Source organism: Cetorhinus maximus, chromosome 1 (assembly GCF_964194155.1).
Source record: "Cetorhinus maximus chromosome 1, sCetMax3.hap1.1, whole genome shotgun sequence".
Lineage (NCBI taxonomy): Eukaryota > Metazoa > Chordata > Chondrichthyes > Lamniformes > Cetorhinidae > Cetorhinus > Cetorhinus maximus.
The window spans coordinates 7,021,065-7,044,314 of NC_135879.1; the positions used below are offsets into that span (position 1 = coordinate 7,021,065).

A 23,250-nucleotide genomic window follows, 5' to 3' on the forward strand; every position below is an offset into this window, starting at 1 on the left:
TGGATAAAGTAGGCTTTTTGCTGGTTTTGGATAGAGATGGGGATCTGCGGTGGACCCTAGGATGCAATAACACAGAACATACAACACATGTCTACCAATGTAGTCCAAAGCCTATTCCAATAAGGCTGCCCAAGGGCTAGGCCTCTCCTTGGACTTTGTGTACTCAATTACAGAAAGCTAATAGTTCAAGAGCCTATCATGCAAATGTAGTGACCTTTATCTAAGGTATAATGCCATTGACCGTTTCCCATGCCTGAGCGTTGACAACAAATGTCAAGATCCAAGAGCTATTCACTTTACAATCATTTTACATCCTTTTCCAAGTTGTTTGCTGCTTCCCTTCCTTGTGCAAAGCTACTACAGCCTCTCAATGTCCAACTGCTACCTAAATCCCTGAAGTATATGAACTTCAGCCATTTGATAGCCCAGTTAGTGTTTCCGTCAGCAATGTCTTCAGGCTGGAACCTAAGGTAAGGCTGGTTCACTTAAAAATGTCTAGTGGACAACGTTTAACTGTAAAACTAACTTACAATGGTACATTTTCCAAAGGTTCCCTGTGGATTAACCAAATAACTGAGTTACGGGGGCAATTTCCTAAAAAGCAGAGGACTGTTGATATTTGTGGTCAACCTGGAATTGGAAAACTTGATTGGGTCAGTTTCACCAAGTCATGCAGGAATTGTGATCACATGGTGGTCTCACTGTTGACCCTTGTTTCTTCACAGAACTGTTACGGTGGAGAAGGAGGCCATTTGGCCCATCGTGTCTACACTGGCTCTGAATGAGGAATTCACTTAGGGCCATCCTCCCATCTTCTCCCTGGAACCCTGGATATTCCTCCTTTTCCGATAACAGTCTAATTCCCTTTTCAGTGTTTTTCAGCCTAATTCCCTTTTCAGTGTTTTTGACTGAGCCTTCCTCCACCACACTTCCAGGTAGCACATTAACCACTTGCTGTGTGAAAAGAAAAATCCTCATACCTCTTTTGCATCTTTTGCCAATTACTTTAAATCTGTGCCTTCTCGTTCTTGATCTTTTCACCACTAAATGCCAGTTTTGCCAGATGGCTCCCTCTCTCCCTGCCCTGTATTTAAACAATTCGTTCACTTGGATTTATTTTCAAGAGAGAGTTATGAAGGAGTCAGTTCATGGTCCTTCAAAATGTAACAACTTTAAAAAAAAGTACTCTCCAGCTTGGAGCAGTTTTGTATGATATCACCTCTCCAAAAACTTAGCAGTTTTAAACAACATTGATGCATTGGGTAGGCCTCCTACTGCTGGGTCTAAATGGTTTATAGAAGGTTCCCCTATGCCCTGCTCTGTACATGCTTCATGCAGCCCATTGTAACTGAGGTGTAGGTGATTCCCCCTATTACTAAGCCCATTTTAACAGCATTGTCGGAGTCTTGCCTATTGATCGACTGGTTACATTGCTGCTGAACCTCATTCTATCAACACATGTGGATGGCAGAGCCTTCTGCTGCCTGTATCCTAACTTGCATCAAGTCCCTTTTGCCCATCCCCTCCCCCATGCCCCCTGAATTATATTGGCTCCCAATCCATCAATGCGATTTTAAAATTCTTATTCTTGTCTTCAAATCTCTCTATCACCTCGCCCCAATCCCATCTCTGTAAACTCCTCCAGCCATACAAAGTCTGAGGGCCTGGGTCTTTTGAATATCTCTTCTCTCGATAAAATATGCCAACTAACAACTCCAAAGGCAGATTTGGATAGGTAGCTGCTCAGCATTTATTTAATCATTCGTCTGTCCTGTTTGGGTTGAGCAGCTCCAGGAACTGCCACAAACTCCTCCATGTTAATGTTCCAACAAGCAGCACATTCACTGCTTTTTGCCCTTGGCGTGCGGGCTCGGTGGGGGCGGGCAGGAAGCTGACTGCTGCCAGCGATCGGGCCCAGAAGGCAGTTTCACTTTGGGTGGGACAACTAAGGCCCACCCAGTGTGAAACGCGAGCTGCAGCACTGAGTGCTGCCTGTGTAGAGGGGCAGGGGGTGGGTGGAGAGTGAGCGGGGCGAGCGTGATCTTCGCGCATGCGCCGTAAGGTTGGACGGGCTGCGTAAGATGACAGACAATTGCGCTGTTAATGGGATTAATTGCCCTCTTCATTGTTGGCTGATCATCTTCCGAACTCCAGTGAATACAGGGCCTAGTCGGCCCAATATCTCCTCATGCGACAATCCTGCCATCCCAGGAATCAGTCTTTGCTGCGCTCCCTCTATGGCAAGTATATTCTTTATCAGGTAAGGAGACCAAAACTACACACAATACTCTAGGTGTGGTCTCCCCAAGGCCCTGTACAGCTGCAGGAAGACATCCTTGCTCCTGTACTCAAGTCCTCTCACAATGTAGGCCAACATACCATTTGCCTTCTTAACTGCTTGCTGCACCTGGATTGTGTACATTATAGGAAGCATGTTGAACCATAAACACAGTGCAAATCAGATACAACAAGGATTAAAACAAACGTTTTATTTGCATCCCTCAGGGTGGTTTAAAGAAACTGGATGTTTTTTGTGAAGGCTATTTGAATTATTGCACTAGAAACAAAGACTTGTCTATAATGTTAACTGATCTCTTATGCATTGCACTTAGGGAGTTGAGACTAAATGAGGTGTACAGGTGAAAGGGGGCTAAAGAGTATTAGATAAATGGGCCATATTAAATATGAGATAATTTAATATTTCATTATTAAATTAAATAAGTAATTTAATGTTATTTTTAAAGTCAAATATTCTGCTCTTATGTAATTTTATATTAAAATTTGGGGTGTCTGGGGTGCCTCTGGGAAGGGTTACCCCTTGTCACACTCTTTGGAGTTGTTCACCATTTATTGGTTCTCACTTTCACCCAGATCTCACCTGTGGCTCCAAATAGTTGTTAGCATGCGATAGCTGCCACACCCCAAATTTGGCAGATAGGCTAAACCAGGTGAGGGCAGTCGACGTGCCTCCCCATCAATGAGTTAGGATTTGACTATCCTTGCATATTAAACCTTACTCAGCAGAGTGGGCGGAAGAGTTCAACATGAATTCAATGGCCATAAGGAAGGCTAAGTTGTGGAGCACTCAGGGTATGGTCAGGAAGCCAAGGTGCCAAGGTGCCAAGGTCATCCACTGCATCCAGAATCATCTCGGCTTTGTTTTTCCACTGGACTCAGATGTGCCTGGTTGAAATTGCAGTGGTCAACGCAGCGCAACTCTCCCTCACTATAAGGTATTTCACATGCAAGTCATAAAATCACCCACCAATTCAACCATCACACCGTACTCAAGCCTTTGGGGGAGCGATGCGGCAGCAGAAACACTGGAAGTTGTAGTCACAACCCTGCACACAGGCAGCTCAGGCCATGGGGTTGGCTTTTAACGCTTTGAAGCAGCAGCGGGCTTTGGCAGCCTCTGAGGGACTGAGCAATCCTCTTCAGGATCAGACTGGATCGGTCTGCGTGGCGCAGCCTCATCAGGAAAGATGCCACATCCTTTGAACAGAGTTGCCCTGGCCAAGAGGACACATGAGCTTTGCAAGTCCAGAGCTGCACCAAAGAAACACATGTCCAACATACAGCAGATCTTTTTGTACTCAAATTGGAGGTTAGTCATCACGTTGCACTTGAAACCTAACTCAATCAATTCCATGTTAATTTCGACTATCGACCACGTAGGACCAACACATAATAATTTGGGAAAAAAATGATGGCAGTTTGGGAAGCTGAGAAATAGAGTTGGTTCAAGAGAAGGAGTTTCTCTGAAGTACAGGCTCAGGTGCTAGGAGTGAAGAGCAAAAGTGAAGGGCCTCAGTATCACTCTCAGTGGGAGGGTGTAAACACAACGTGACAAGTTTACTCACAAGTTTCTGTTATAAAAGTGGACATGAGAATATATCATGGGAAAAGCTGAAATAGCAAGTGCATGAGGTAGGATCTGTATATTATATTCTAGATGCACTTGTAAAATGCATACAACCCCAGTAGATTCCCCAAAACACCCATCGTACCAAGCACAATAATATAGCTGCCAATTGTGCTGACCTTTGAGCTCGAAGCAGCACAGTAAGGAAAATATGTAATTTCTTTAAATCTTTGTGGAATCTGTAATTGCTTTTAAAAATGCTTGAAAAGGACTTTTAAGAGTTTGCATCAATTGTTCCTTTCTTGGATAATAAGAAATCTACGTGAACCTGGCAACCCTTGACCTGAAGCAGTACCAATAGAAAAGAAGTTAAGACAGAAGTCGTGTGGCCACACACAAAGGAGAGCTACAAACAGGGGAGCTGGAGGGTGAAGACACAGATGCAGACAGAGAGAAAGCAAACAGAGACCGAAAAAGGAACACACTGAATTCTTGTGAATAGAAGAGGCAAATTTCTCTCAGGAAGAGGTCAATTTTTCTGTTTAAAAGAGGCAGGATCCCTTGGAGGCACCATGAGAGCTGGCTAATAAAGGTCTAAAACCTGGAAAGCTGTGTGAATAGCTCAGAGATGTTAAACAGCTGCGTGTTCTCCCAGAAGTGGCCAAACCATGAACCTGGTTGTTATTTGGTTGGGTGAAAAGGAACTCCGGAAAACTACACCATCAGGATCGTCATGACCCAAGGGACAGAAGGTTTGTAGAAGTGTGCCTTACTGATGATAATCGTACCTTTGAAACTCAGAGGTGAAAGCTCTTGTTGGATAGGAGTCCTGACCTACCCTACATGAATAAAAAACAGCATATTGTGGAACTGTGTGGCTCCGTTAAACCATACATGCTGAAGAGGAATGCTTGTCATTATGTAAGATGTAGCTTTCTGTACTGACTAGTTAAAATGAAATTTACCTTCTTCTTTGAAGTATAATTTTCCAGTTAGTTCATGTAATTTGTGGTAGTTCTGATTGGTGCTAAAGTTAAAGTTACAAAAAGTGAAATCCTGTTGGTAATTTCTTCTTCTGTGGATCGTTCAGTAAATTTGATCATTTTGGTTTACAGTTCCCCCACAGGAATCATAACACAATAGGGAACATAGCCTAGAACATCAATCTTATTGACGGGATTTGTGGGGAGGCTCCACTGCTGAACCCTATGGGCAAATATAAAGGAAATACTTGCCATTACCTGAATGTACAACCACGTTTCATAACCAAAAATACCTCACCAAAAAAGGATCGCAGCACTTCAGTAATATAAAAGCAAAATACTGCGAATGCTAGAGACCTGCAATAAAAAGAGAAAGCGCTGGAAAAAGTCAGCAGGTCTGGCAGCAACTGTGGAGAGAGAGAAACAGGGTTAATGTCTCATGTCCAATATGACTCTTCTTCTTCTGAAGAGTTATATTTTCCAGAGTTATATTATCACTGCACTGCAAACTATTTTTGGCAACTGCACCCTGCTCTGCCAGAACTTGTTTGCTAGAAAACGCTTTTGAAACTCACCCTGGCTATTTTGTGTGCGGAATGCACGATGCGATCTTTCTTTCCAGCAGTGAAGTGAATAATTGCAGGAATTTCATGGAGGTAGCATTAGAATTTGGTGGGATAATTTTAGCCTAATTGCCAGGCAGCAAAACCACAGGATTGGATAGAACATCACCTCCCATTATTACTCTCTGTTGACCAGTGGAGAGTAAAAATCGGGTAAGGTGTGAAACCGGTGGTGAGCTCAATTCCGCCCCTTTCCCCCACAGCCGTGTTCAGTTAAAATTAGCCCCAATTGCACTGAGAATTGTGTAAAATGTGCCACACTGCTGGCACCTGGAGCAAGGGTCAACTTGCCCACCTAGGCTTAAAGAAATAATAACAATTTGCATTTACACAGCAACTTTGTTGTAATAAAACCTGCCAAGGTACTTCACAGGAGCGAGTATCAAATAAATGTTGACACTGAGAGGTGACAAAAAAACTTGTTCAAATAGGTTGGTTTTAAGCAGCGTCTTAAAAGAGGGTTAATTGATATTGGTCAGGACACCATCAGAACTCTCCTCTTCTGCGAACAGTGTGTCATGGGTCCTTTAACTGAGCAGGGAACGGGCCCTTGATTTACCATCTCATTTGAAAGTTAGCGCCTCCTACAATGTAGCACTCCCTAAGCTAAGCTGGCACTTAAGCAATATAATCCAAATGGTTTTAATTGAATGAAAGAATTCTAGGATCTCATTAATGAGCTGGATTGCACAAAGTAATGAACGCAACAGTTGCTTCACACTTCTAGCATACATTATGAAGAGGAGAAATGACTCATTGTTGCATAAAGCTTTCTTATTTTCAGCCCGGCAGCAGAATTTCTGCTCTTCAGCTTCCCTTCCCCCACCTGTTCACATTAACCTGCAAGGGGTCATTTTAATTCGCTTGATTATATAAAATGAGAGACGTTGAAGTAGAAGGTTGTTTTACATCTCTCCCCATTGAAGTGCTCATCTCATTCTTGCCTCATGATCATCCCCGCTCTGTATCGCTCCATGCCTTCAGCTGCCTTGAGCCATGTAATTCCTCTCTGAACCTCTCCAACTCTCTGCCTTTCTCTCCTCATTTAAAAGGTTATTTAAAACCTATCTCTTTGACCAAGCTTTTGGCCAACTGCCCTAACATCTCCTTACGTCACTCTATATCAAATCTTGCTTTATAATGCTCCTGTGAAGCACCTTGGGGTGTTTTATTATGTAAAAGATATATATATATAAATGCAAAATGTTGTTAAAGTCAGTGCTATTGAAAATAGGTAGTGATGTAATACGGGATTATCAATTCACTATTGCCTGTCTATAGCGCATCCATACACAATGTGAATGCCTGGTCATTGTTAGCATAGCGGTAAAGGAAGTTTCAAGTTGCAACAAAAATCAACTGGTCCGAATAAAGCTCTATTCTTCTGCCATGTTCATAATTAGAGTCTGCATCAAATTGCTGATGAACCGAGCCATTAGAGGAGGATTGGAGAGGTTTTCACTAGGCAGGGGTTTCAAGGGTTATAGAACTAAGGTGGGTGGATGGAGTTAAATCACAGATCAACCATGATCTGATTACATAGAAGGGCTGAATGGCTACTCCAGTTCCTAATTCTCTGCTGAGCAGAACCTCACAAAGGCTCCTTAGGCAGCACCTTCCAAAGTGATGACCGCTACCATCTAAAAGGACAAGGGCAGCAGATAGATGGGAACACCACCACCTGGAAGTTCCCCTGCAAGTCACACACCATCCTGGCTTGTAACTATATAGCCATTCCTTCACTGTGGCTGGGCCAAAATCCTGGAACTCCCTTCCTAACAGTGCCTACACCACATGAACTGCAGCAAGTCAAGAAGTCAGCTCACTGCCACCTTCTCAAGGGCAATTAGTGATGGGTAATAAATGCTGGCCTAGCCAGTGATGCCCACATCCTGTAAATAAATTAAAAAGTGTGTACTGCTGTAAGAGCAGCTTGTTATTTCAACTGGTGAGAAGCTCCTTCACTGACAGACGCATGGAAGAGTGACAAGGGACTCGCTGAAATATGCTTCTGTACCAAATGAAAGTTTCGGTGAAGAGAGAGACTGACTGAATTTCGCGCTCAGGGAAAACATTTCCTGCAGCCACCCAGAATCTTCTTCCTCCTCAGTAATGTTTCCCCCACTAAACCATTTGCCCCAATAAACTCATGTGCCAATTTGGCAACCAATGAAAGTCTTTGCTTGGATCCCAAAGGCCAGGATATCCAATTGGTGCAATAACCTCATTGCTGCTTGAGTCAGAAAGACAGCACTAAACAGTACAAGCATTAGAAAGAAAAATATGACCATGTTTTGAAGCATTGTAATAAATGAATTACTTCAAAATGGTGGGAATGTTGTTACTTACGCGAGCACAGCAATTTCTCGGTATGCTGCAAGATCCCTTAAACACCATTGGTATTGGCTAAGGCAAGAATATTGGCCAGCACCTTGGGAAATTCCCACTTGCCTTCAAAGAGCGATTTTTTGCAGCCATCAGAGCCACAAAAACAGTTCAGCAGGGCCTCAGCTACACATTTTTTCTAAAGGACTGCACCTCCTGTAATGTAGCACTCTCTCAGTCTAGATTATGCACTCAAGTCTTGGTGATGGGTTTGAACTCACAATCTCCTGAACCAGTGCCAAGAATGCTATCCATTTAGCCAAGCTAATCAGCAAGGCCTTTCAATCAGTGGCCTGAACTCTTACAATTGATCTCATCTGGGCAGCAGTAAGGGCTTGGAGTTAGTTGTCTGGGGCCCATGCATTGTGTTGTGCCCTGGGGCAGGTCTTAACTCAAGTCTCACACATATGATTCTTGATCTAGAGGGGAGAGTAATTGTGGTGGTTTCTCATTCTCCTCCTCATGGTTTTTAATCTTTGAAACATCTTCTCTTGTTGGGTTGAAAACTAGGCCTTTTCTGATGGGCAGGCAATCCACACCCCTCGGGTGCGAGTACCCAGGCCAGATGTAATCCAATATTGGAAGTCACTGTTCCGGTCTCCACTCGATGGGGCTGTCTGGAGTGGGACTCGAGCCCTTCTTATGGCTCAAAGATTGGAACGCTAATGATGAACTGGTGGCCACTCTGTCTGGACATTAATCCCGCTCTGAATGTCAATCCAGCATTTACAGACCATATTCTAGTTTTCAATTGCTGGCCATCTGGAGTTGTGCTCGAACCCTGTTGAACTGCCATTAGACTACTGCGTACAGTCCTGGTCACCACATTACAGGAAGAACATGATCACACTTGAGAGGATACAGGGGAGATTTACAAAGGTATTGGTAGGAATGGAGACTTATAGCTGTGGGGTAAGATTGGATAGGTTGGAGTTGTTTCCTTTGGAACAGAGGAGTCTGAGTGGACATTTAATTGAGGTGTATAAAATTATGAGTGACCTAGATAGAGTGGAAAGGAAGGACACATTTCCCTTGGTGGAGAGATCAATAACCAAGAGGCAGAGATTTAAAGTATTTGGTGGAAGAATTCGAGAGGTGTTGAGGAGAAATGTTTTCGTCCAAAGGGTTCTGGGTGTCTGGAACTCACTGTCTGAAAGTGTGTTAGATGCAGAAACCCTCACTGCATTTAAAAAAGCATTTAGATAATGCACTTGATAACATAACCTACAGGCTGCAGACCAAGAGCTGGAAATTAGACTAGATTGCTCTTTTTCAGCTGACACAGACACGATGGGCCAAATAGCCTCCTTCTGTGCTGTAAATTTCTGTGATTATAACTCAGAGGCAGGAATATTATCACAAAGACAAAGGCTCACTACCTTCTCTAGAATAGGTAAAATTAATCAGGATCCTTGCTACTCTCAAACCTCTTGCTTAGAGATATGTCAGTTAGCCCAATAAATAACAGGCTTTGACTCAACTCTGATACACTCAACAAGTTGAATAAATTGCTAGCAATCACCGCTGATGGTAGAAAATGATGATGCCCAGCAGTTAGCCAACCCTCCAGGATTGTCCTGGAGTTTTCAGGAATTGGAAGATTAGCCTCCAGGCTGCTGCCTCATTTATATTGAACAATTACATTTTATAGCTAGAAAAATATTGAGAGATGGGGGAGTGAGAATGGGGAGGCTGTTTGACTGAGTCAAGAGTCATCCAATTGGGTAACAAAGAATCTTAGGAAGGATGGTGGTTTGCTGGGAGGGGCTGACTAGAGTTGCAGCCAGAAGCTTGGATGAGGTACTGAATGGTGAATGGAGAAAACTGGTGAGAGGAAAGATAAGTCCACTTTCGAACTCCAATTAAACTTCTGTTTTCATCATGCATAACAGAACAACTTGCCCCTTCTGTGCTGCCTTTAGCTGCTTTACAAAATAGTGGAGAGGTACATTCATTTAGCAAGATTATTGGGAAAGCATGCAAAGGCTTGGTCAAAGAGGTGTGAAGGCTTCTGGGGATGGCCAGAGATTTGGGAGCATAGCTAAATTCACCACAAAACAGTGCATCTGGATAACAACAACTTGGAAATGGCAATAAAGTCATCTGCATGGAATATCATTAAATATTTCCTCATGAGTGGATCTGTATCTAAGGACTTGATTTAAGATCTTTAAGACAGGATACAAGAATTGTGAATGATCAACTCCATCTGATCGTGAATCTCAAGCTTCAGGCTTCATATCCTGGAGTTAACAGTTGAAATAATTAAACTGCCAGATCCTGGGGGAGGGGGGTCAGCTCAGTTGGAGTTCTAGTATTCATATGCCACCTTGACTGGGTTCATTTGAGTTCCAGACTCACTTCTTATGATCTCAATTGAGACCAGCGATGTTTCTTTTGTAATCCAAAAACTCAGTGCTTACTAAAAGAATTAAGCCACAGGTTCACGGTTTAAATCAAAAGGATTTTACCACACAAACATCAAAGAACATGACTACTAATAAATACACTCGATCTTAAATAGTTGGTTACATTGAAGATATTAAAAGTACAATGAACTCATTTACGTATAATCTAAACCCAATTCCTTAAATCACATTTCCTTATAAACCCATTAAACTCAAGTCAGATATTTAATAAAAATTGGAAGATTAACTCCACTTGTTCTGAGTACCGTTTCAAAGACATGTATATGGGCTGAGATTTCTTGGGCCTTCCATTTACATCTGGCAAGGTTGCCCCCTTTTAAATCTTCTCCAGCCATCCGATGGTTGCAGACTCCTGGTTCAAAACAGGCGCCTCTAGCATCTTAAGCGTAGCCACTTCGGTCAGAGCTCTCCCGATTCCAATATTCTTTAACTCTGGATTCTTGCCTCTAAAACCCTCTCTTCTCTCTCCTCAGCTTGGCCATGCAGTAAAGTCCCACCATTCATGGCTTCCTCCTTTTCATATTTGCTTATCCGCGCAAAAGTCTTTGTATACCAGCTCCCCCATTGTGGGCCCAAATGGTTTTATAAGTAAAAAATAGAAGCCATCTTTAGAAAATGCAGAAAAATGAAAAGCTGCCCAAAGTTAAAAAAGGAAGGTGTCCATAATGTATTAAAGTGCTCAACTGTGCATGTGTCATCTGCTATTGTTTGCATGTGGTTGTTCCTCATTGCTGAAATTTAATCCTTAATCACAGTCCAACTCCACTCTCAGGTAAAGTGTGAAAAATTTTACATTGTTCTTGTTTTATTGTTTCATTAAACATTTCCTCCAGCAAATTTCTCTTTAAATTTATTAAAAACATAGTTCTTATTGCCTTTGATCCATGTCAAATTTAGGACAGCTAGAATCTACCTAATTGACTCCAATTGTAAAGTGTGTTCTTTGTTTGCAATTTTGCCATTTGCGAGGTTTTGCGGGAATGCAGCCCTGGCAAAAGATGGGACTTTACTGTTCCAGGAATCCAACTCACTGTTAGGATTCCTTCAGTTGATAAGAGTTTTAAACTCTTTGAAATAACACACAAGATTTCAATGGAATCCTTCTTGAAAGAGGTGTCTCCTTCACTCTAGCTTGTGTTAAACTAAAAAGAACTAAAGAAAACATTGTTCAAACAGAGAACCACACTCACAATCTACTTACCCTTCATTAACTTGTTGCTCCCTTTTTTCTATTGTTTTGTCTCCGAGGGAACTTGGTCACATGATCATTTATTAGCAGCCAGCTGCTTTTTTTAAATCAGAAATTAGATTCTAGAGAAAACTAGTTCTTAAGGGGACCATCATCCCACATGAAATACGTTTTTCCCTGAAAGCACATGGGCCATTGCAGCTCACATTTTAATGTTTCTTTGAACATGCTTTGACTATATGGAGATAACAATTTGGAAACTGTTACCATCTATCAACAAGCATACCCACAGATTAATCTTAAAAAATGTAAACCGTATTGAAACAGACACACACTTCTCTGTTGCCAAACATGTTACCTGGGTATAAACAAAAAGAATATTGAAGTATTTCACTAATTTGCATAACTGAAACAATCTCATTGTTTGTTGTCAAAATGTGGTGCCAACAGGCTGATGGTTAGAATGGTTGATGATTCAAATAGAGGCACTATATTTATATAAAAATAGTTCAACGTATATTTAATTTTTTGGAAAGACTGAAAGCTGAAAGAATTTACATTATTCTGTTGTCCTTGTCATGACTTGGCAGGTGATGTGTGCCAGGTGGACCAAATCCACAAGGGAAAAATTGGCCATGCTATCACAATGATCTTGCAATTTGTATTTAGTATGAGAAGGTTTATACACTGAATTCAGAAGTAATGAATGGATTGACACCTTTAGAGATTTAAATTAAAATATTTATTAAACAAAAAAAAATTATTCCAGGCACATAAATTACAATTACTTAATACTTTAACAAATCCCCAAATACCTCATTAACCTGACTCCCCAGCTATACACCTCTTTTAAGGCAACAGTTCCAAAAATAGATTTAAATTTAAATAGGCAAGTCAGCAAGTTTACCACAGCACCCACTTGACAGTGGAATTCCAAAGGCTTTCCTCCACCTTTGGTTACTGGACACAGCAGACTTCTGCAAAAGTGGTTGGAGGCTTCCCCAAGGCTGTTTTCCACCGTCCTTTTAGATCTTACATGGCCCCCCAATGTAACCTTCCATCCTTCTTTATATATGTTTCTCTCTCTTTAATCTGTAAATTCCATTGTTCTATATGTCTTTGAAAATTTACTTTTCCTGTAATATAAAAATCTTTCATGTTGCCAATATGATCAGTGCCCTTGGGAAAAATAAATATACTGCTTGGCCTTGCTTACCTCGTTAGTTGTAAAAATTCCTATCATCCCTTTAAAACCCAAACAACCCCTTCACTTACCTAAAAATGCAAGTTTTCTTCACACCCTACATGCTAAACCCTCATCAATGTTTACTTATTAGCATTTCAAATGCCTTTTACTCAAAACTTCTTTTGATAATTTCAAGCTTGCAGTCTATCTGACTCTAATTCAATTAAATTGCACAGACGGAACCATCTCAGCTCACACCCATAAACCTGCTTTACAATAAACCACGATAATATAATGAAAAAAGTGTTAGTTTCACGACAGTGCTAATGGGTTACACAAAAGAATCAATATACATTGTCACCTTATATTGAATCATAGAACGGTTACAGCACATAAGGAAGCCATTTGGGCCATTGTGTCTGTGCCAGCTCTCTACGAAAACAACTCAGCTAGTCCCTGCAGTCCTGAAAATATTTTCTATTCAGGTAATTATTCAATTCCCATCCAAAAGCCATGATTAAATCTGCCTCCCATCACATTTTCAGGCAGTGCATTTCAGAAAGTCTAATCACTCGCTGTGTAAAAAAGATTTTCCTCATGCTACCTTTGCTTTTTCTTTACCAATCATCTTAAATCAATGTCCTCTGGTCCTTGACCCGTCCACCAATGGTAACAGCTTCTCCCTATCTACTCTGTTCAGACCTCTCATGATTTTGAACAACTTTGTCAAATCTCCTCTCAACCTCCTCTTCTCTAAGGAGAACAACTCAGTTCTCTCCAATCTATCCATATTACTGAAGTTCCTTATCACTGGAACCATTCTCGTAAATCTTTTCTGCACCCTCTCTGAAGTGCCAGCATTTATAATTGATTCCTTGGAATTCAAAGGCTGTTTTCCCCCAGCTATTAATGTACTGATTAATCATGAGGAACACACACCATGGCAAGAATTTCTTTCCTTGATGAGAATATCTTAGGCAAGGGCATGCCAGACATTCATAATGAGCACATTTTAAATGGTTTGATTAATGATCTGCTCTCTGATTGGGTCCTCCTGGATCTGGTTGCAACATGACCTTTCATTTACTCTGATATCAATCAGTGATGAGACCGCTTAGACATGGCTTTTGGCCATTCCCAAATTTAATGTTTCATCGGCAAATCATAGGCTCTCCACTTATCCTTGACAAACCTGAGTGTACCGAGCTGTGCCTAAGCCTTTTTCCTTACAGTGCCCACATGGGCAAACTCAGCATTCTTAACTCTAACTCAATTTGTTTTCCTGAAGTTCAACAGGATTCCTGAAGCTCCATTTTGAGGACGCCTTCTACGCATTTTAGGCATGCATCTAGCAGCAAATTTGACAGCTCGTTTAAAGTGCCAGCAGGTCCTTGATGGGCCAAAAGGCCTCCTTTTGTTCTATATGATTCCATGGGCCCATGGAGACAAGGTTGTAGGTGGAGGATGGGAAAATATGGAGGATCCTCATTGGGATGGGCCCCTGATGCATTTCTACTTTCATGTGTCTTTCCCAGGGGCAGACTGAGAACTGGGTTGACTGCTCGCTCCAAGGAGGTTAGCAGCTAATAAGGGCCGCACTTAGGTGTCATTTTGCAGTGGCACTGGTACTTTGGCATCATCAGACCGGATCCCCAGCAACACACTGGTGACCGTGGGGGCAGGAGGCTCCATACCTCAGTGATGGGGCCTCGGGGATTAAAGGTTGCGACCACATCTGTCAATAGTCCAGCAGAGAGTTTTCCCCTCCAATCAGTTCATTAGTTCCCTTCCCCTGCTCTTTCCCTGCAGGCCTGCAGATTATTTCCTTTAAAGTAAATCTCCAATTCTCATTTGAAAGTTACTATTCAATCTGCTTCCTCTGCCCTTCCAGTCAGGATCTTCCGATCAGAATGACTCGCTGCATAAAAAAAATGCTCATCATCTCTGCTGCTGGACTTTTTGACAATAGTGTTAAGCTTGTGTCATCTGGTTACTGAGCCACATGCCAGTAGAAACAACTTTTTCTTGTTTACTCTATCAAAACACTTCAAAATTTTGAATAACACTATTAAATCTCTCCTTGACCTTCCCTGTGCTAAGGAAAATATTCCCAGCTTCGCCAGTCTCTTCACATAACTGACTCCCTTGGTACTTTTCTGTAAAACTCCTCAGCACTCTCTCATTGTTTTCACATTTTAATTGTTGGCTGAACATTAATATTTGGTGTTAACAGAAGTTTTGGAAGCTTAGACCATGTACAGAAACCTCCTCTGTCCAGGTAGCAATGTAAACCCTCAAATCTAGTGTGGATTTGCATTCCAGAGGGCACTTAATGATTACAAACTCCTGCCTATCATGGAATTGTTGCATTAGAGATTGCAATCAAACATTACTATATTGTCAATGTTGTGTGCATTATACAGCTTGATTTCATAAACATTGCACTTGCTCAGGAAGTACTCTTGTAGTCAATGCATTTGTTTATTTTCCTCTTGCACTAACATATTCAATTTGAAAATTTGCAAACACGTCAATGGCAGCAGAATCATTCTCTGAATGATGAAGTCACATAGCAAAGCACATTGCCTTCTTCAGGTAAAGGCAAGCTTTTTAATGTTCCTGGCATTAGGCCAAATGCAAATAGACATGAGTTGTCAGGAAAGGCGAGGCTGTTGTGTACTGCATTGGCAAGGGCTAGCATATCCTCAACTTCCGGCAGGCATTATTGAACTGACTTTTACTCACACCTTCCCAACAGAAAGGCAGCACAGAGGGTGGTAGAACAAAATGTTACCCCCTTAAAAAATAACTTATAAATTAAAATGTAAAATGGTAACTTGTACATAATTTGCCAGAATGCAATAGCCAATATCAGCAGTACCTTAAATGTAACAGGTTGGGTTGCATATTTGTTGTTACTGTAATCACAATTAAAACACATATATTACCAATATTTCCAGAGTAATTTACAGACTAAAAGAAAAGTTTTTCCTTCACGCCAGTATGTATTTAACAAAAACATCATCATTTGACAAGAAACAATGAAAAGAACAATTTATTTCTTGTTCCTTCCTACATACTTTCAATTAACCTATCTGGCTTCCTTCTCTTTCTATCTCAATATCTTCTTCTAATTCCATTTCCATTAGCTTGACTCTGCTCTGCAACATCTCTGACATGTGTCGCCCCTGAACTTCGACTTCCATGACCAGCAGCTGTTGCAACTGGGACATTCATTTATAAGTTTTAATCAAAGACCCTGACTTACTTTGCTCTACCAGTGGATTCTATGATACTGGCAAACTCAGTTTCTTTGTGACATTCAATTTTTTTTTTGGACTTTAACTTTGGACTGTAGGGGGAATTTGGACCATAGGAGATTTGTCATGCACTCCCTATGTCAGTTTGCTTCTTTCAAGCAAATGCTCTACGTGGCACTGATGAGAATCTCTCTCCAATCTTCACTAGATACGTGAATGCACCTAGTCTCTTTGCAACAACTCCAAGCACATACTTCTCTTTATCACTTTGGTGGTTTTTCAGCATGACTTTCTTATCAGTACTGAATTCTCTAAGTTTCCTGCCTGGTGTATCATGACCTATCTTTATCTTATCTTGCTTTTTCTCTTACTTTGTTGCCGATGCCAGGCTCAAACAAACTAAGTGTTTTTAGACACTAACTCATAAGTTGAGAAACCTGTTGTAGACCCTGGCGTTATTCCGTAAGAGAACAAGAGATTGTCTAGCCCCTATCAAAGAGAAACATGGAAGTCACTGCCTGGCAAGTACCTCTGCAAAGATCTCTTCACAATGTGTACACTAATTTCTGCAGCATCATTTGATGTTGGGTGATATGGGTATTATCAGAATGTGTTTGAATCCATTCTTACTCAGAACTACTTCAAACTCTTCTGATGTAAAGTGTGGAGCATTATCTCATACCAACAGCTCTGGTATTAAATTGCAAAGCAATTAAATTGCAGAGCAACCATAAATTGCAAAGCAACTTCTCAAAAACTCAACAGCTCTGGCACTTGTGGTATCGGACATTGACTCAACAATTATCCATTTTTAAAATTCATTCATGGGATGAGGGCGTCGCTGGCTGGGCCAGCACTTATTGCCCATTCCTAATTGTTCTTGAGAAGGTGGTGGTGAGCTGCCTTCTTGAACCGCTGCAGTCCATATGGTGTAGGTACACCCACAGTGCTGTTAGGGAGGGAGTTCCAGGATTTTGACCCAGTGACAGTGAAGCAATGGTGATATATTTCCAAGTCAGGATGAGGAGTGGCTTGGAGGGGAAACTCCTGGTGGCAGTGTTCCCATCTATCTGCTGCCCTTATCCTTCTAAGTGGTAGTGGTCGTGGGTTTGTACTCTCATCGCCATCAATCAAAACAAGGTACAATTCCCTTCCACCTCAAAGAAATCGACTTGTACTCATTCCCATGGTTTTCTTGTGTTTGACTATGGAATAAAAGGAACTGTGGTTGGTTCATTTCTCATTCTGAGACACACTTCACAACTTTTCATCTTCTTAATTACCCATGTTCTTTCAAATTTATCCAGCTCTTTACTTACAGCTTCTAACTGTGCATAAGGCATTAACTTAGCCTTTCAAAATGTCAGCTGTACGTTGTCCTTTATTTTAACTTTGGCTTCGTGATGCCTAATTTTATTGTTTGGTCCTCCTTGCACAAAGACCACTTTGCGCTCCCTTAGCACTTCCTCAATGTCAGACATACTCTTAATATCCCTGCCATAAATAATATGGCCCAGTTTAACTGTATCTTCTTAAGTCAATTCCTTTCTGTCAGGGAGCTATTGTTCTCTCCTGCTGTTATCAACGACAAGTAATAGGGTGTATCATTGTATTCCACCCCAACACCATCTTGACCTAACACTGGAACACTCTTCTTGGAATAACTAATCAGTTTCTCACCTGTTTTGTGTAAGGGAATGTGACTGAGGGACTCTTGTACTCTCCTTCCAAGATAACAGACACTGCTACGGTTATATCAGTGATGAAGGCGAGTTGTGGAATCTCTGACTTTCATTTCTACTGTCGGCTCTGGAATGATATCTTCAGTCCTACTACTCTCATCTTTCACTGCTGTTTTTCTTGCTCTTTGACTGATTACAACTCTTGATCTTGCTGCTCGGTAACATCAGCTTCTGTTTCCATGTCTATCATATGCACATTTGAGAACTTCCAGGCTCCTGAACTAGCTTTAGACCTATCGTGACCTCGACCTGGTGCATTGATGCCACCTGGTGCTTTACTGCGACCTGGAGCATTACTACTCCTGCATGCTGTCTGGATATGACCGACTTTCCCACAGGCATAGCACTTTGACTGGTAACGGGGACAGTCAAATGGTTGGCGGCCACCAAGGCTACGGTAACATCTAAATATCTGATTCTAAGACTGTGAAATTGGCTGCAGTGGCATGGATCCCACTGAAATCCAGTGGACGTCCTCCATCAGTTCAAGTAAAGAACTCCCTTGAAATCTGCCTCTATCTCTGTCTGCCATTTTCATGGCTGTGGCCTCATCACAGGGCTTCCTCCACATCAGCTTAATGCCTTTACTCAAAAGCTTGGTCTGGATTTTATTGTTCTTTAGGTCTCCTACGAAAGCATCTCCAAGTTTGCTTTCTAACTTCATGGCATACGCACAGTGACGAGGGTTTCTTTAACTTGAGAATGTAACCTGCAACGGTCTCACCTGAGGACTGCTTCCTTCTCCCAGTGCAATTTCATTCTTAATTGTGCCATAATGGGAGTCCAGAGTTTCATCAATTTCGGCGTAGTCCACATACTGGGGTCTTTCGGACAACACTGATTAGATACTCCATTAAAGGCACCTGGCCCCTTCATAGTGAGGAAATCATTTACTTTATCCTCATCATCTATTTTATTTTAGTCAAACGTGTAACCTTCATTTGTGCAGCCTTCATTACATCAGTCCTCTTTGCTGAATTCCCCCTTGACCCCAAATACGCCTGTGTGCCATTTTTTTCAATTCACTGAGCTGTACCTGAACACGATGTCCAACTCTTACAAAAACTACAGAGGTAAACATTCCCCTTCCAACAACGGAATTTGAACTGGAATAATGTAAACAATAGGGATAGTATCAGGCTTCAAAACGACTGGTAAAATAGGTTGACACATGCCAGGTGAGACTTGTTGCAGAGAAGTGTGAAGTGTTGCATTTTGAAAGGAAGAATGAGAGGTTATATAAGCTGAATGGTATAATTTTTAAAGGAGGTGTAGGAACAGAGTGACCTGGGGGTTCAAATGCACAATTCATGAAGGTGACGGGGTAAATTGATAAGAAAAGGAAAAAAATCTTGCATTTATATAGCACTTTTCATGACTCAAAGTGCTTAACAGCCAAAAAACTGTACTTCTGAAGTGTAGTCCTTGTTGTAAGGTGCAGCAGCCCAATTTGCACACAGCAAACTCCCACAGCCGGCAATGCAACAACAACCAGATAATCTCTTTAGTGCTGTTGACTGAGGGGTAAATATTGGTCAGGACACTGGGGCAAATCTCCTGCTCCTCTTTGAAATAATGCATGGGATCTTTTACATTCATCCAAGCAGGTAGATGTGGGGCCTCAGTTTGACATCTCATGCAAAGGATTGCACCTCCAACAGTGCAGTACTCCCTCAGTACTGTACTGGGAATGTCAGTCTTGATTTTTGTGCTCAAGTCCTGGAGTGGAACTTGAATTCAGAACCTTGTGACTCAGAGGCAAGATTGCTACCCACTGTACCAAAAAAAATTAATGTGGGATTCCGGACTTTTGTTTAGGTCAATCAATTTGAAGAGGTAATCTTACAATGCTTCCGTTTCACATTTCTTGATCAACAGCTGCAACCAGTGATAAACGAGGGTTGAAAAATCCCCAGGCAGACCCACAAGCCAGTTAGGAACTTTTAGAATCATGAAATCTTAGAATCATAAAATCTTATAGAAGGAAGCCATTCAGCCCATCATGCTGTTTGAAATTCCATCCAATTAGTCCTGCTTTCCCCAATCGACCTTCAAATATTTCCTTCTCAAGTATTTATCCAATTCCCTTTTGAAAGCTACTATTGAACCTGCTCCCATTACTCTCCAGGCAAAACACTCACAGATGTAAAAAAAAAATCTCCTCCTCTCCTCCCTGGATTTTTTTGCTGATTTTCTTAAATCTGTGCCCGCCAGTTGGTGATCCTCCTGCCGGTGGGAACAGTTTCTCCTTCTTCATTCTGTCAAAAACACTTCATCATTTTGAACACTTCCCTCCAATTCTCCCCTGGGCCTTATTTGCTTAAGGGGGGGGAGAAACACTCCCAGCTTCTCCAGTCTCTCTACATAACTGAATTCCCCTCATCTCTGGTACCATCCTGGTCAATCTCGGGGTGGGGGGGGGAGGGTGTGGGGGAAGTGGGGGCATGAGCCAGAGCAGGCATGATGGGCCAAATGGCCTTTAGGAGAGGGGATGGAATGCTTTTCAGACCCATCACAAACTGAGTATGAAAGTGCACCATCACTGCTTCACCAGTTAATCTTGTCTGCTGATAAAAGCAAAATACTGGCGGATGCTGGAAATCTGAAACAAAAACAAAAATTGCTGATGGGGGTGGTTGGGGGGTGGTGGAAAAACTCTGCATTGGCTGTGGAGCGAAGGGCAGGGTTAACGTGTCGAGTGCTCTGCTGATGTGCTCAACTTCCACTTGCCTGAGTTAAATCTTTGCTCAGCGCTCCGCCCTCTTGCCTCTGGAGCCTGAGCAAGACCTTTAAAAGGGCAACAAGAGGATGCCCTTCCCAAGTTAAAGCAGACTCCGCGAAAGCAAAGCTCACTCAGCTCAGCTCAGCTCAGCAATAACTCAGCAAACCAGCGGCAGCGGTTAAATCCACAGCGCAAAGAAACCCTCCTGCCCGGGTTCTCCTCCAGCACCGATCCGGTGAAGACAACTGCACCGAAATCCGAGCGGAGAGCAGGTAAGGGGTGTTTTCCAAGGATTGAAGAGCTGTCCCGTTGGTGGTGCCAAGGGGGTGAAATTCTCTGGTCACCATTGAGTACTCTCCCAGGCAGGATTTTAAACTGGATTCAGTGTCTGTGCAACACCCCCTGACCAGCTCAGGTCTCTGTTTTAAAGGTGATGGTTTCAGGTAGGGGGTGTTTTTTTCCTTTAACAGTATAAATAGACACGCACAAACACCTGGGGTCAACCAAGGTGAAATGTGCTTTAGGGTGGTGGTGGTGTTCTGAGCCCCCTCTTGCCATTCAGCACTGGCTGGATGGTTCGCTGCGAACCTGCCTGTGTTCAGTTCCCGGGAGCTGAATGAATCCCAAATCCCATTATTAATCCTTGACTGGCAAGGGCGAGGAAAAACTTCATCTCTGTTAGGCTGGCTGCTTTCGTGTAACTGAAGGTTTCACAGTGCGACCTAGCAACAGGATGAGGCTGTTCAGCCCCTCCTGAGCCTGCATACTAGTGCATGGTTGATCCGCACTTTAACTCTCATCTTCGTTCCTTAACAAAAAAAAATATGTATGCCTCCGTTTTGAAATTTTCTACTGACCCCCCCACCTCCCACCCCAGCCTCGCCCGCTTTTTTTAGGGGAGAGAATTTCAGATTTCCACAACCCTTTGTATGAAGAGCTACTTCCTGAGTGGCCTGGCTCTCATTCTAAGGTTATGCTCCCTTGTTCTGGACACTCCTGCCAGAGGAAATAGTTCTATCCACCCTACCAACTCCTTTAATCATCTTAAACACATCAATTAGATGACCCCTTCATCTTCTGTACTCAAAGTTTTGAATCCAGGTCTCCTCTATGCAACCCGCAACCCGCTAATACATTCAGATGAAAGGCTAACAAATGAGAAACTTAAAGCCTCGAGTGGGCACCCTGGGTTGCTATGTGCACAACCTGCGTGTGTTCTCCATTAATAGGCAGCCTGCCTTTTTTTAAAAAAAAGCAGGCTGTCTGTACCATGCGCTGCATGAAGAGCTTGCTGGTAGAGTTAAGAAGAGGAGATCAGCACTGGAGGTGCAGGAAGTTGCCCGACAATCATTCGGATGAAAAAGGGGAGAAAAAGATATTGTGTTTTATCCACCTCTATCTGAATGAGCATGTACATGTAGCAAATCATAGCCCTCTTGTCCAAAAATCAGGGTGAGTTAATTTTGCACCCTATATTTGAAATCCATGGCAATTATTATAGAAACGAGACAATTCAAGGTAACACAAGTGCAACCTTTTAGCCCTTGCAGTAATAAAAGCCCGCTTGATTGGCACCACATCCACAAACATTCGCTCCCTCCAACACCGACGCACAGTAGCAGCAGCGTGTACCATCTACAAGATGCATTGCAGAAATTCACCAAGGCTCCTTTGACAGCACCTTCCAAACCCACGACCATTACCGTCCAGAAGGACAAGGGCAGCAGATAGATGGGAACACCACCACCTGGAAGTTCCCCTCCAAGTCACTCACCATCCTGACTTGGAAATATATCGCCGTTCCTTTGCTGTTGCTGGGTCAAAATCCTGGAACTCTCTTCCTAACAGCACTGTGGGTGTACCTACACCACATGGACTGCAGCGGTTCAAGAAGGCAGCTCACCACCACCTTCTCAAGGGCAACTAGGGATGGGCAATAAATGCTGGCCCAGCCAACGGAGCCCACACCCTGTGAATAAATAAAGAAATTCATGATTATCATCAGCAATTGTTTTATTAGGGCAATATTGATCTCATATAACTCAAATAAATGATTCAATCAAAAATAAAACAGAAGTGCTTCTCAGATGGTGGGGGTTAGATCGATCACTGAAATTGCACATCCTGCCTGCCCTTAGTTTTGGACGATGCTGGTTCAGAAAGGGACCACTGGCTTGCATCGAATTGGCTTTATTTTCCAGTCTGCTGCACCAGCAAGAGCCCAGTTACTGCACGCACCAATGTTTTCTCTAACAAAATTGATCAACAACAACTTGCATTTATGTATCCCCTTTAACGTAGTAAAAACATTTCAAAGTGGCTCACAGGAGTGAATATCGGGCAGAAATTTGACACCGAGCCACGTAAGGAAACATTAGGACAGGTGACCAAAAGCTTGGTCGAGTATGTAGGTTTTGAAAAGGATCTGAAAGGAGGAGGGAGGAGAAGCAGAGAGGCTTAGGGCAGGGATTGCAGAGCTTAGGTTAACTAAGGCATGAACAGTGAAGCGATGAAAATCAGGAAGATTAAGAGGTCAGATTTCAGAAGGTTATAGGGTTGGTGAGATGGTTAGAGATAGAGAATTTCAAAATAAGGGTTCAATTTTTTTTTACATTTAATGGAAGTCCAGCAATTCTTCCTGCAAGTAACATTTCACATTTGCTACTGCTTCCAATAGTAACCAAACTCTCGACAAAAATTTAGCTGAGCCTATTGTTGGATTTGGGCAATATGCCTCATTTTGTTCCTCCAATCCTTGGTTTAATCCAGCGTTCATGCCAAAGAACTTACAACTAACAGATCTTAATAGATAACTGAGCTGTAGCTGATCTTCTGTTAAAAAAAATTGTTGTGCTTGATCCTTGAC

General features: G+C 42.3%; 1 protein-coding gene across 2 annotated transcripts in view; it reads left to right on the top strand.

The window, feature by feature from the left end:
* Positions 1-23,250, top strand: part of LOC144699285 (hematopoietic prostaglandin D synthase-like) — a 593,140-nt gene that overhangs the window by 549,620 nt on the left and 20,270 nt on the right. The window contains exon 1 of one of the 2 annotated variants that reach the window (XM_078570574.1): positions 20,480-20,656. The exons of the other annotated variant lie outside the window; for it this stretch is intronic. The gene's annotated coding sequence lies outside the window, so the exon portion shown is untranslated. Of the gene's footprint in view, positions 1-20,479; positions 20,657-23,250 lie in introns of those variants that run through there. 2 annotated transcript variants of the gene reach the window in all.